Genomic DNA, 12,841 nt, shown 5'->3' on the forward strand with positions numbered 1-12,841 from the left:
TGCCCTCTGATTGGCTCCTCGGGTGAATGGTTGCCGAGAGACGAGTAAATCTTCGGCGGCGGGAAGGGGCCGGGGTGCCCAAGGAGGTAGCACTGCGCAGGCGCAATAGAGAGGGGTTGCGTCGACGCCCCCTTAACTTCGTAGCTTCAGGGACTCCCTTTCTTTCCACTTTCCACTGCGCTCTTTTCTGCTACTCCGATCACAAAACTTCCCCACCACAAGTTTTTCTCATCTCTACTCCGCTCTCTCGCAGGCTTGTTTTTCTTTTGCTTCTTCTGGGGATTTTCGCGTTGGTTCTCTCTCTGGGACTAGGGAGTGAAACCCCCACGCCTACCTCCAACGTGTGTTTTGAAGTTGGAAAAAAAAATTGTGGTTTCTGAGCCGGGCGAACCTTCCTGATTCCCCAAGCAAATTGGCTGGAAGTCATTGGGGAAAGGCCGGCACAGTTGGTTCTCTGGCGCGGTTACCACCTGTGTGCAGTTAGTGGGACTAAGGGTCTGGAGGAATTCGTCGCGGCAGCTTCAGCGCGACTCGCAATGTCCCAGGGCTCAGTCGTGTATGTTATATAACATGCAAGCGGGGCTTGGACACCATCCAGTCACTCCGCAGCGAGTGGTTTCGGGTCCAGGTTCTAAATTCAGATTAACTTGGGTTGGGATCTCCATTCACCACCTAACTATCTGTAAGATCTTGGGCAAGTAACTTAACCAACCCTCCATATATCTCCTTTTCCTCACCTGTATGATGGGGCTAAAAATGGAACAGCTTTGTAGGGTTATGTAAGTATTAAATAAGGAAATGGAAAGATAGAAGTGCAGTGCCTGATATAAAGTGTGTGCTAAATGTTATTTATATCAAGTAGTAGCTGTTATTTATCAAACGTTTTTGGGCTTGTACTAATCTTAGCTCGGTGGTGGGGGAAAAGATTACTTCCTAGAAGCAGTGTTTCTCTACCTGGCCCCTTCCATCCCTGCCTGAAATAAGTCTGGCTCTCAGTGTCTGCCAGGATAGAGCTCTCAAATATATGCCTTTCCTGGGGAGGGGGAGGTCCCCTGGAACATTAATGAGATGGGATATCAGTATGAATGCTTGTAGGAAAGGCACAGTGACTCTATTGTTGGACATGAAATTAGGATATATGACCTTATCTTTTTTAACTTTTTGTTTTTGAGGTATAAATTCTGTAAAGTGTACAGAACAATGCATTTCTACATGTAACTGCCACCCAGATCGAGGCAGAGAACATCTCCAGCTTCCCCATGCCTCTTCCCATTCAGTGGCCACAAGTAACCACTCTTCTGACCTCTGTCACCATACGTTAGTTTTACTAACGTTTGAACTGGATGTGGATGAATTACATAGTGTGTGTACTTTTGTATCTGGTTTCCTTCACTCAACAGTGTGTCTATGATGTGATCCATGTTGTTGCATGTAACAATGGTTCATTCTTTCCCATTGCTGTGTATTGTTTCATTATGTAAATATTCAATAATTTATGTATTCATTCCACCAGTGGATGTTTGGGTTGCATCAGGTTTTGACCTGTCATGAATGAAGTTGCTACAAACAATCTTGTTCCTCCCCTAGCTTTAGTGAGGTATCCTTGACAAATACAAATTGTACATATTTAAAGTGTACTCCTTGTTATTTTTATATGCATATATACTGTGAAATGATCACCACAGCCCAGCTAATTAACATACCCATCACATCATATAGTTACCGTGTGCTGGCGGTAGGAGCAGTGAGAATGATTAAGAGCAGCTCTCTTGGGGGGAGGGTTTAGCTCAGTAGTAGAGCATGCATGAGGTCCTAGGTTCAATCCCCAGTACCCGCATTAAAATAAATAAATAAACATAATTTCCCTCCAAAAAATCACATACACATACACAAAATAAAAATAAAAAAGATAAGCTTTCTTAGCAAATTAAGCATATAATAGGGTATTATTAACTATAGTCACCATGCTGTACATTAGATCCCCAGCACCTATTCTGAACCTTTGTGCCCTCTGACCTACAAGCATTCTTATGTATGTCTTTTGGTGGACATAACGTCCATTTATGCTGGGTTTATGCCCAGGTATTGAAGTTGCAGAATCATAATGTATATACATATTAAGCTTTAAATGCACTGCCAAGCATTTTTCCAAAGTCATATAACAATTTATATTCCAGTGATAGGAGATTTCCAGTTGCGCCACATCTTTGCCAGGACTGATATTGTCAGTCTTTTTCATGGAAAAATGGGGTTGTCTATTTCACTGTGATTTATATTTACCTTTCTCTGATAATGATGTTGAGCAACTTTTCATGTGCTCATTGGCCGTTTAGATGCCTTTTTAGTGAACTGTCTATTCTAGTCTTTTGCCTATTTCTAGACAGTTGTCTGTCTTAATGATCTGTAGGAGTTCTTTACAGATCCTGGGCAAGTCCTTTGTCCAATATATATTTTACAAATATCTTCTCCCACTCTGTGACTTTCTTTTCATTCTCTTGATGTTATCTTTTGATGAACAGAAATTCTTAAATTTAATGACATCTAATTTATTAATCATAATCTTTTATGACTAGTACTTTTTATGTCCTGTTGAGGAAATCTTTGCCCAGCCTAAGGCCATAGAGGTCATCTCCTTCATTTTCTTCTAGGAACTTGATTGCCCTAACCTTCATATTTAGGTCTATGATTCATCTCAAGTTAATTTTTTGTGCAGTCTGGGGTCAAGATTTATTTTTTTCCCCATACGAATATCCAATTAGCTCAGCACCATTAGCAAGCAGTTTCGTTGAATGAATCAATGAACATTTATTAAATGAAAAATTCAGTTAAGAAAACAAAGTGACCAGCTACTTAAAATTCAGATTGTCCAGAAAAATCTAGGACACATGAGCAGAATAAGATTAATATAAATTATTATATTACATTGATCCTAGGACCATCTCTACTTTTTCAATACCTCCTGGATACCATTAGCACAAGTGGCCTCAGAGTAGAACACAGGTCGGAAATTCTTTCCTATTTGCCAGTATGACACCTGGTTGAGATAGAAATATTTTCCCTTTTGTTTTCTTTCTTTAGGATGATGATCTAATATAATTTGAATAAAATTACAATTTAATGGAAAAAAAAGAAATTCTTACTTAGAGCTTGATCTATCATGGCTTAATTTACCTTTGCTTAGGTAAAATTTTATTTAGTTTCCTAACCCTTAGGCAATTTTGTGGAAGGGAGGAGGCAAGAACCAAGAAAGAAATTCATTATTTATACAGGCGTATATTTTTCCTTTGAACTCCTTTTTAGTCCTGGGGCATTACTTGACTTTCATAGAATTTTGTTTCCATTTTTGTTTTGTTTTGTTTCTTTAAAATACACACTGTTCTTTCTACCCCATAAAACTGTGGCACCTTGGAGCTGGAAGGAGACTCAGGAAGTCTCCAGGTACTGCCCTTTGGGTGGGGGACCAGATATTAAAACTTTCCTTCCAAGATTATTGGAGCCTCCTTCTTGCCAAATCAAAATGGTTTAAAGATCAGTACGTAGGGAAGCTGGGAAAAGGGAGGGAAGAAAAGCCGAGGGAGGAAACTGTCGTTAAAATGCAGGTGTGACTCGCTTGTGGCCACAACACTGAAAAAGCTTTATGTCTCAATAGAAGCAAAGAAATTCTATCATTAATTCTTTTTTTTTTAAGGCAAGAAAAACCTTTTGTTTGGTGCCCTGCTATCTCATTTATTGCTTTTCTTAAGTCTTGAGTTTTTGTATTACTTTATCCCAAGGGGGATCACCTTGATAAATGTTTATTAAAATGCCCTTGTCTAAATATCTTGAAATGATTTTTAGGGAAAGTTTTTATTGATGTACACTGACATATAGAGACGTGCACAGATCGTAAGAGCAGCTTAGTGGATTTTCACAAACTGAACAAACATGTCACTAGCACACAGATCAAGAAACAAAGGAGCCCCACAGCCCTTGCAGCCGGATTTGAAAACCACGGCAGTGACATTGTCTCCACCCTCATAAGTTTCTGGTGGGGCTAAGTCATGACCTGGCTTTACACTTCTCACCTAGAACTCTTGCTAATAAATCCCTGTCTCTTCTCAGGCTTCTTCAGGCCAATATTTTTCTTGGGTGTCACAGAAGGAGAGCTCAGTTGAGAGTAAGAAGGTGTGAGTTTTATTTGGAACAAAGAGCAGAAGGAAAGAACTCAGGACTGGTCTGATTGGATGGGGCAGGGAGGAGGAGCGGCCAGGACCACAGGCTCAAGCATAGCATGGCAGTGGAAGCACTGGGGCACTGGGGCAGCCCAAAGGCAGTAAGAGAGGGTCCAGGAAGGGGGAAGGGGTGATGGTGGCACTGCCAGAGAAAAAGTGAAGCTGCCAAAGGTGAGCAGGGCTGACCACATCCCTCTGAGCTTGTCTCTCTAGACACCCTTCCTGCCCATCACCCTAGTGGTGAGACTGGAGAAAGGATGTAGGGCTTTGTCAGATGGCTTGTATCCCTGTCCGATGGCTTAAGCCCCCTGAGTCTCAGCTTCCTATTCTGAACACTGCTCCATGGAGCTCTGTGCTGACGAGTCGGGTAATGAAGGCAGGTGAAAACAGTTGTCCTGCTCACAAGATTTATCTCTTTGCCAACCTGGGGCCATTTTCTCCCTTTACTGTTAGAAGAGCTTGGCAAGCTAATCGGCTGAGAGCAGAGGAGAGTTAAGTTCAAACACCTTGCTGTGACTGCCCTCATGTCTGGGGCCCCACATCTCTTATCTGAGGATTAATGTTTTCAAATCTCCCTTTAGGGAAAAGTGTTCCATGAAAGTGTAAATTGTTAACTGATCATTTCATATCTCATGACCAATCACTGGGTCCATTCTGAACCACCCTTCCATTTTGGCCCTGATGTCTCTCTTGCCAGCCACCAAAATGCCTGAAACTCCCGGCACAGGAGTCTGTGCCTCCCACCATTCCCACATAGCTTGCCAGGGAAGAGGCGGCCCACCGGCTAGATGTCTAACTCACCTACCAAGTGTGGTTCTCAACGTTCAAACATTGTCTTCCAGTCCATGTATCAGTTTAGATTTTTAGTTGCAAACAATTAGAAATGACTCTGGATGATTTAAGCAAAATGGAATTCTTTTCAAAATATTGGGGAGCACACAGAATCTGCAGGAAGGCTAGAGAACTTGACCAGTTTGCTGTGCTACCAGGAACAAGGCTTAAAAATCGTACTGCAGAACTGGTCCAGGGAAGAGGCCATCACGTCACCACAGACGTAAGCATTGCATGTTCCGTGGCTACACTCCCACCACTGCCGCCACCCACTGATAAATGGAGTCTGTGTGTCCCATCCACTAGCTTCTGCTCCAAAATCTAGGTGGGAGCATTTGATCAGCAGAGTCTGAGTCATGTGCCCAAGCCTTGGTTGCAAAGAAGGCTCAAAAACCAAATTATCTGATATTTTCAGCTTTAACTGTGGGCTCTGCCTCTTTAGGTAAAGAATTCTCCAAACAGAAGTAGGAGGTTCAGCTGCTGGATGGCCAGAACATGCACCTCTTCCTTCCAGCCTTTACATCTGTCTCTGTGAGCATTGCCTGAATGAATAAGCATCCTCTGATCCACCTAGCTCTGGGACACAGATCCAGACAATTCTCTGAAGCCTATAAGTTGGAGGACAAGGAAATGGATTCTTGAGAAGCTTTGAGGGTGGAGGCCATCCAGCTGGCCCCACCCTGCCCGGACTCTATATTCTTGGTCAGGTGACAATTTTCCTCTTCAAAATCCTTAGACTGGACACTGAATGGACGATGTTTGGTGAAAACAAAGAAAGAAGAAAGAAAAGAAAGAAAGAAAGCAAAGAAAGGGGTAGAGAGAGAAAAAAGGAAAGAAAGGAAGGAAAAAGAAAGAAAAAGAAAAAGAGGGAGGGGAGAGAAAAGGAAAGAAAGAAGGAAGGAAGGAAAGAATGAAGGAAGAAAAAGAAAGAAAGAAAGAAAGAAAGAAAGAAAGAAAGAAAGAAAGGAAGGAAGGAAGGAAGGAAGGAAGGAAGGAAGGAAGGAAGGGACCCGGCCTGGCTTACCTCCAGCACCTACAGCTCCGATGTGATGTGACAATGAATACATGTATATTCATGTATAACTGAAAAATTGTGCTCTACACTGGAAATTGACACAACATTGTAAAATGACTATAACTCAATAAAAAAAGTTTAAAAAAAGAAAGAGAAAGAAAGAGGGAGGGGAGGGAGGGAGGGGAGGAGAGAAAAAGAAAGAAAAAAGAAAGCAAAGCAAGAAAGAAAGCAAAGAAAGGGGTGGAGAGAGAAAAAAGGAAAGAAAGGAAGGAAAAAAGAAAAAGAGGGAGAGAGAAGGAGGGAGGGAGGGTGGAGGAAGGAAAGAAGAAAAAGTAAGAGAGAGGAAGGGTGAGAGAAAAAGAGAAAGAAAAGAAGGAAGAAAGAGAAAGAAAGAAAACGAGAAAGAAAGGGGAGGGGAGGGAGGGGAGGGAGGGGAGGAGAGAGAGAGAAAGAAAGAAAGGAAAGAAAGGAAGGAAGGAAGAAAGGAAGGAAGGAAGGAAGAAAAGAAAGGAAGGAAGAAAAGAAAGAAAGAAAGGAAGGGACCCGGCCTGGCTTAACCTCCAGCACCTACAGCTCCGATGTGATGTGAAGAAGGTACGGTGTGTGGCCGGGCTGCCCAGCACATCATGGGGCTGGCTGCATATAATGACAGTGTCCCAGAGCTGGCGCTTGTGTAACAGGCGGATTTACTGAGAGGGGACGACTGTTTGCTCAGCAGCCGAGAAGTCTATAATTAGACTGTCACAACATCAGCAAAAGTACAGGATCAATGTAATCAGAGAAGAAATGGAAAAGAACACGGCATCGGTCAAAGTCTCCAGTGGGTCCCCGTGGTTTCCGGAGCGCTAATCACCCCGGCGGTTCAACGTCCCGCTTGTAGGTTTCCTCCTGGTGATGAGCAGGTTGGGTGGGGCCTGTCCTGACTGCCCTCGTCCCACCCAGCTCTGCCTCCTCTCCCCCTTCCCCCTTCCTCTGCTCACTCAGGCTTAGGGATGAGAGTCCCAAGGAGGAGGGACCTGCGCCCCAGACCCAGCGGCCAAGGCACCGCCAGTCCTCATGTCGTGCATGTGTGTGGGAGTGGAGGAGGGCCAGCTACTTTTAAATGCAGATCCCTGGCCCTACTGGGTCGGCGCCTAAGAATCTGCACTTGGTACATCCTCAGGGGACTCTGTGCAGGCCGAAGCTCTAAGAGCACCAGGCTGAGCCATCCTCCTGCCCCACGGCCAACACTCCCTCTCGCTTCTGCTCTGACACCGGCATGGCTACCGCACAGTCAGGATGGCAGCAAGACTGGGGACAGCCACAGTGAAAGGGCCAAAGCCAAGGAATGATAATGGGCCTCTTATTTTCTTTTTAATCACATTAAGAACTCCAAGCTGCAGACGCCTTTATCCCGTTAATCCTCGTGACATCTGATCTAGGGGGTATGGCCAGTGTCTTTAGTTTCTTTCCACGAAGTAGATCTGGGCCCAGATCTGCCTGTGAAGGATCTGGATCTGAGGACTTCTAGTCTCCCTGAGCCTGATCCTCCTAGACAGGAATCACTAGATTTCCTAAATCTGTGGATTTTTACTCTATTTCTTACACAATTTTTAACACAAACAAGTTGCAGTGGATAAACAATCAGAAAGTTCAGAGAAAGAAATAAATCCAGGATCTCACAGCTGAGGCTTTGGCGTTTACCCTTCCACACTCGTGCAAGTGTGTAGGTACACACTCACACACACGTGTTCTAAGCAGACGGCACACTCGCACATGGCAATGAGGAGCGCTTGGTGTAGGAACCATTTACCTAGCTGTGGGCAAGGTCCAGCGAAAGTGTAACGGGATGGGCAGCCCTAAAGGGCGAGCGGCAGGCAGCGAGCCATTTCCACCCTACGCCTGAAGGGATAAGAGGAGGCGGCTCCCAGGACCTGGGGAGCCTCGCTGCAGCTAAGAGAGGGCTGCCTAACAGGAGCGGCAGCCTCTGGTTGAAAAGCAGTCAGCTCCCCGGAGGGAGGGAGCCGGAGGGAATCTGCCTGAGCCTGACTGCTGTTCCTCTCTTGCCCCCCCAGAGTCGGAAGGCGGGTGGGTACACTGGCTAGAAGGCAGCCTCCCTGAGACACAGAGCGGGGAGTTAGGATGGAGAGGGGGTCTGTAGGGGCCAATAGAGACTGTCTGACATTGTTTCCTGAGTGCATTTTTGAACACACTGATTGGTTTGGAATTTCTAGAATTCCAGATCTAGAAAATGCAGTGTTCCAAGTTAATTCTCTCCTTGATGACAACAGTAGATGAGTTAACTGCTACCTTGTGCTGTTGCCCCCAACACCATGAGTTAGGAGCCCAGGCTGCTGGCTCTGACTTCTCTGTTTGCTCATCTGAGGCAGAATCAGCTCTTCAGGTATTCAGCCAACTTGGCCTCCTCCATGATGTAAGACACGGCCCTGGGGACCACAGACACTGGCTGCCAGGAACTTACAACCTCATGGTGGGCTTCAGAGCACAGCACAGTATCCATTAACCAGGCGGATGGGCAAGCCCATGAGGAAGGCACCAAGGTCTACACTCACAGTGGTGGGTTAGTCATAAAAGCTAATATTTTAGCCCAACAGTAATTAATATTCATTAATAAGAGGTAATGTTTACTATATACTGGTCTGTTCTAAGTGCTTTATAGGTACTTATATTATTTAATCTCCCAACAGTCCCAGGAGGTAGGTTGTATTATTAGCTCCATTTTCTAGCTGAAGAAACAGGCATGGAAAAGTTAAATAACTTACACAGAAACTGAAGCATGGAAAGATGAAATGGTGAAGCCAGAGTTTGAACCCAGGCAGTCTGATTCAAAACCCCATTTTCTCAAAAATCTATGTTCTATTCCCGTGAGTCTGGGATCAAAATTATTTTGATAATAATACTAAGTCATCATTTGCCTTTTGAATTCTCATTCTCTCACAAGCACACAGGGAAGCTTCCAGAGGCTGCATGACATGTGAGGACATCACTCAGGCTATTGGAATGTGTGCTGTGTGTTCTGTGTTTTAAATTTTCTCGGTGTGAACTTCTAATACAGTAAATGCCAATAGATACACACAGAAAAGCTTTCCAGGGTCCTCCAGGAGGTCTGTAAAAGGGGTCTTAAGACACCAAATTTTGAGAACCACTGCACCACTCTGTTCCTTTGGGGTTCAGAGGAGGGGATCCCATTGGATTATGAGATCCAATTTATGATCACTAGTTTCCTCGCCTAAATCATAGAGCAATGTAAAGCAGATTCTACACTAGAAAATTACAGAGCCCCAAAGAACCCAGAAAGGTCAATAGCTCACTTTCTTGGTTTGGGGATGATGGCTCCAGGTGGGCTGCAGGCTTCCCACCCCCTGGCTGCATCATGGGCCTGCCGATGGCCAGGGTGGGCTGCTTGGGGATGGTGCAGGACCCCTGGGCAAAGTCTAGGTCACATCAGGGTTTGCAGTTCTCCAGGAGAAGTGAGAGTCTCTGGTTTCAAGATCACAGCAGTAATATCTGTCATCTCATTTGGGAGGGAGAGTGGAAGTTTGAGGCTTCGTGATTTTCAGTAGAAGGATATCATTTTAATTCTCTGTCAAGATATATAAAACATGATTCAATGTGCCTTAATCTTTTCAGTCTATGAAATGGAGAGTAATTACTTCTTAATTAGTGAATATTGGGAATTATAGCAAATGAATTTTAGCCAATCGTGGGAAAAGACTATAATCTAACACTAGGGATGGCATAAAATAATTGCTATTCTTTACTTGAAAGTGAAGATATAATAGAAAAATGTACATAGTGGGAATTCTTGGCCAGTGTGCAGCACCCATGTCTCCTTCCCTGACTGGGGAGCCACCATGTTGCTTGGGTAGAATTGATATGGACACCCCAGTGTCCTATTGATGGGCCTAAGCCCATTAGTGTAATTCCATCCCTTGCCCTTGATCAGCTGGGATAAGAAGTTCTCTCAAGCTTATGTTCAGTGGTTGGAGGAAGGAAAGCCACAAATGCTCAACTTTCTGGAGAGGATGATGTGGAGATGTGAGTCCTGGGATGGTTGTTGGCATTTTGCTGCCACAAGAGAGGCCAAGGTGTGATGAAGTCTACACACCAGCAAGGGCAGTGCCAAAGACTCAGGGACAAACAATCCAGAAGACCACCCCACCATGGAACTCCTCTCTTGCAGAAGCCCAGGACTCCCTGTGTTTAAGCAAATTGAACTGTATTTTCTAAATACTTAACAATCAGAGCATCTGATATAATTAAACAACTTTTTTCCAACTCAAATACTATCAGATAGAAAAAAGTGAAACTGTCATGTTGACCAAAGAGTGTCAAATCTGACAATTTAAGGACAATCCTGATTTTCTATCACCTTCCCTCAAGCCAGCCTTCCAAACCTTCATGGTCCCAAAGTCCCTTGGCCCCACCTTCCATGTAGGCATTTCCTATACTAGTTTTGCTTTCCAAATAAAATTTTCCTTCCCTCTTTTATTGCATAGTGACCACACACCAGATACTTCAGCCTCAACAGTGGAAGCCCCTCCAGTGTGAAGGAACACGGGGGCCTGGAAGGACAGCACCAAGTGCATCGCGACGATCAGTTAAGCCGACTCGAGTTCCACCTCTCTGCGGCAGAACAAAGGCAGCAGGGTGGGGGCCAGGACCCATCTGATGGTTAGAAGGATGGGCTCCCAGCTCTGACTAGCTGGGTTCGAGTCCCAGCTCTGCCTGTCTCTCCGGGAGAGTTATCTGACCTCGCCGCTAAGCCTCAGCTTCCTTATCTCAAGATAACAAGATGGTGATAATAAGGGGACCTCTCACCTCTGAGTGTTGCGAGGATTAAATGAGCTAATGAATGCACCGTGCATTTGCAGGGCAAACAGAACTTTTTCCAAAAGTGTCAGAGACAGTCCAGGAGACCTCCCCTCGCTGGGACTCAGTTTCCTCTCCTGACAAAGGAGGACCTGCTGGCCTTGGCAGAGAGAGGAGCTGAGGGATCTTTCATTGAGCAGCAAGGGCAGAGCTCTCCTGCACAGGGTGGCCTCCCTGCCCTTGGAAATGATGCAGGGGCCACCTGTCAGGTGACCTCTAGGGCCTTCAGGGACCCGTGTTTATTTGGTTTTGGTTTTGGTTTAAATGTAACCACTGCAGCAGACAGAAACAGGACCACGCATGCTGGTCCTCACATACACGGCACATCAGGACTGGATGTGCAGAGAGCGTGGGTTTGAGGTTCTAAAATCCTGCATCAGCATCATGCCTCCTGCTGGGCCAGTGGGGCTCATCTGTAAATGGGGCTTGTCCTCCCCGTCTCCCAGAGGGCCCGTGAAGATGACAGAAAATTAACCCATGGGCCGTGGGAACGTGCCTGTCACATCTGGGTGCCTCGTCAATACTGTCCCCTTCCTCCTTCTGGAGCCTGAGGCCACCAGCCCCCACTGCAGTGAGGAAGAGAGCTGGAGAGAGAGCCCCTGAGGATGCAAGTGAATAAGCTCTCTCACTACACTTGAGCTGGAAGGCTGCTGGGGTCCGGGGGAGACCGGCTTCTCCACTGAGACCCTAGATGGGACAGCGCCCGGGACCCAGGGAGCTAGCACATCATGGCAGCCCTAGGGACCCATTTTCCTAATGGCCCTCTCAGCGATGTAGCGATGCTTTCTGTTAGCTTGTGAGACTTGGCGACCCTTTTCTCTAGAGCTCCCCACCCCTAGCTTCCCAAGGCCTCTGCTATCTAAGATCCAAAGTCCCAGAGGAAGACTCTGAGGGGGAGGTTGGCACCAGCGACTCTGTGTGGGCCCCTTCTCTCTGGTGGCTTCCAGGCTGGCCTCCCCGGGCCAGGTGCTCTCAGCCGAGGTCCCAGGGATGGGATCACAGGGCACAGGTGCTCAAGGGACAGCAGAGGTGGGCCAAGAGCCTGAAGCTGCACAGCTGGATGGGGCCGTCAGCTTCAGGGACAGCGGCGTCAGACGTGGGCTTCTTCCCAGGGCTGTGTCCACCCTCCTTTCTCATTGTCTTGTTCCGGGCAGCTCCACCCCAGGCCAAGCTCCCAAAGCTCAAGGGCTTGTGCTGTTCGAGCCTGGAGCTGTCATGGCCTGTCTCCCAAAGGGCTTGTTTCCGTATGAAAGAGTCATCACAGGTCTGGTGCTTGCAGGTGGTACTGAGGTTTGGTAGCCACGTCAGACCTAACAATACGTACCAATGAGCAGAGGGTGAGATGCTGCTGTGGCCCGGCCTGCGGGGAGCAGGCTTCCTGTGTTTAGCAGTCTGTTTCTGAGCTGTCTTGTTTACAATCACATCCACCCTGGTGTGGTGACACCTGTCCCTCATTCTTGCTGCTGGGGGCTGGGAGGCGTGAATAACTGACAGTCACAGCCCCGCGGAATCATCCCCAGTCACCGCGACCCAGAAGATGCTCCGGTTGTTGTACTGAATCAGCAGGAAGGACTGTCCCCGTACTGGGGACAAGGCTGCCCCCTGTGAGGAGAGGGGCCCAGGGCAGGCTGGGATCGGACCTGGTGCCAGTCACCTGAGGAGAAGGTGTGCCTCTCACATTAGAAACAGCTGAGCTCCCAGGAGGATGCCTACCCCTGGAGTCTTGACCTGAAGTCCCATCTGTGGGTGTTAACTTTCCTCCTTCATTTAGGACCTTGTTCTTCAAACTTTGAGACCATTGGAACACCTCGGGTACTTGTTAAAAAGGCAGGTTCCCATGGCCCCAACCCCAGAGGCTCTGAACCTACAGCTCTGAGGTGGGACTCAGGGGTCTTTTATTTTGACAAGCCCC

The 12,841-nt window shown here is 46.5% G+C and overlaps 1 long non-coding RNA gene across 1 annotated transcript; it reads left to right on the forward strand.

Annotated features, from left to right (window-relative positions):
• Nucleotides 1-12: 12 nt before the first annotated feature.
• On the forward strand, nt 13-1,370 carry LOC140698508 (uncharacterized). The gene is made up of 2 exons (XR_012076316.1): nt 13-779; nt 1,173-1,370. It is a non-coding gene; the product is annotated as an uncharacterized lncRNA (long non-coding RNA).
• The last annotated feature ends 11,471 nt before the right edge of the window (nt 1,371-12,841 follow it).

This window comes from Vicugna pacos, chromosome 9 (genome assembly GCF_048564905.1).
Source record: "Vicugna pacos chromosome 9, VicPac4, whole genome shotgun sequence".
Taxonomy (NCBI): domain Eukaryota; kingdom Metazoa; phylum Chordata; class Mammalia; order Artiodactyla; family Camelidae; genus Vicugna; species Vicugna pacos.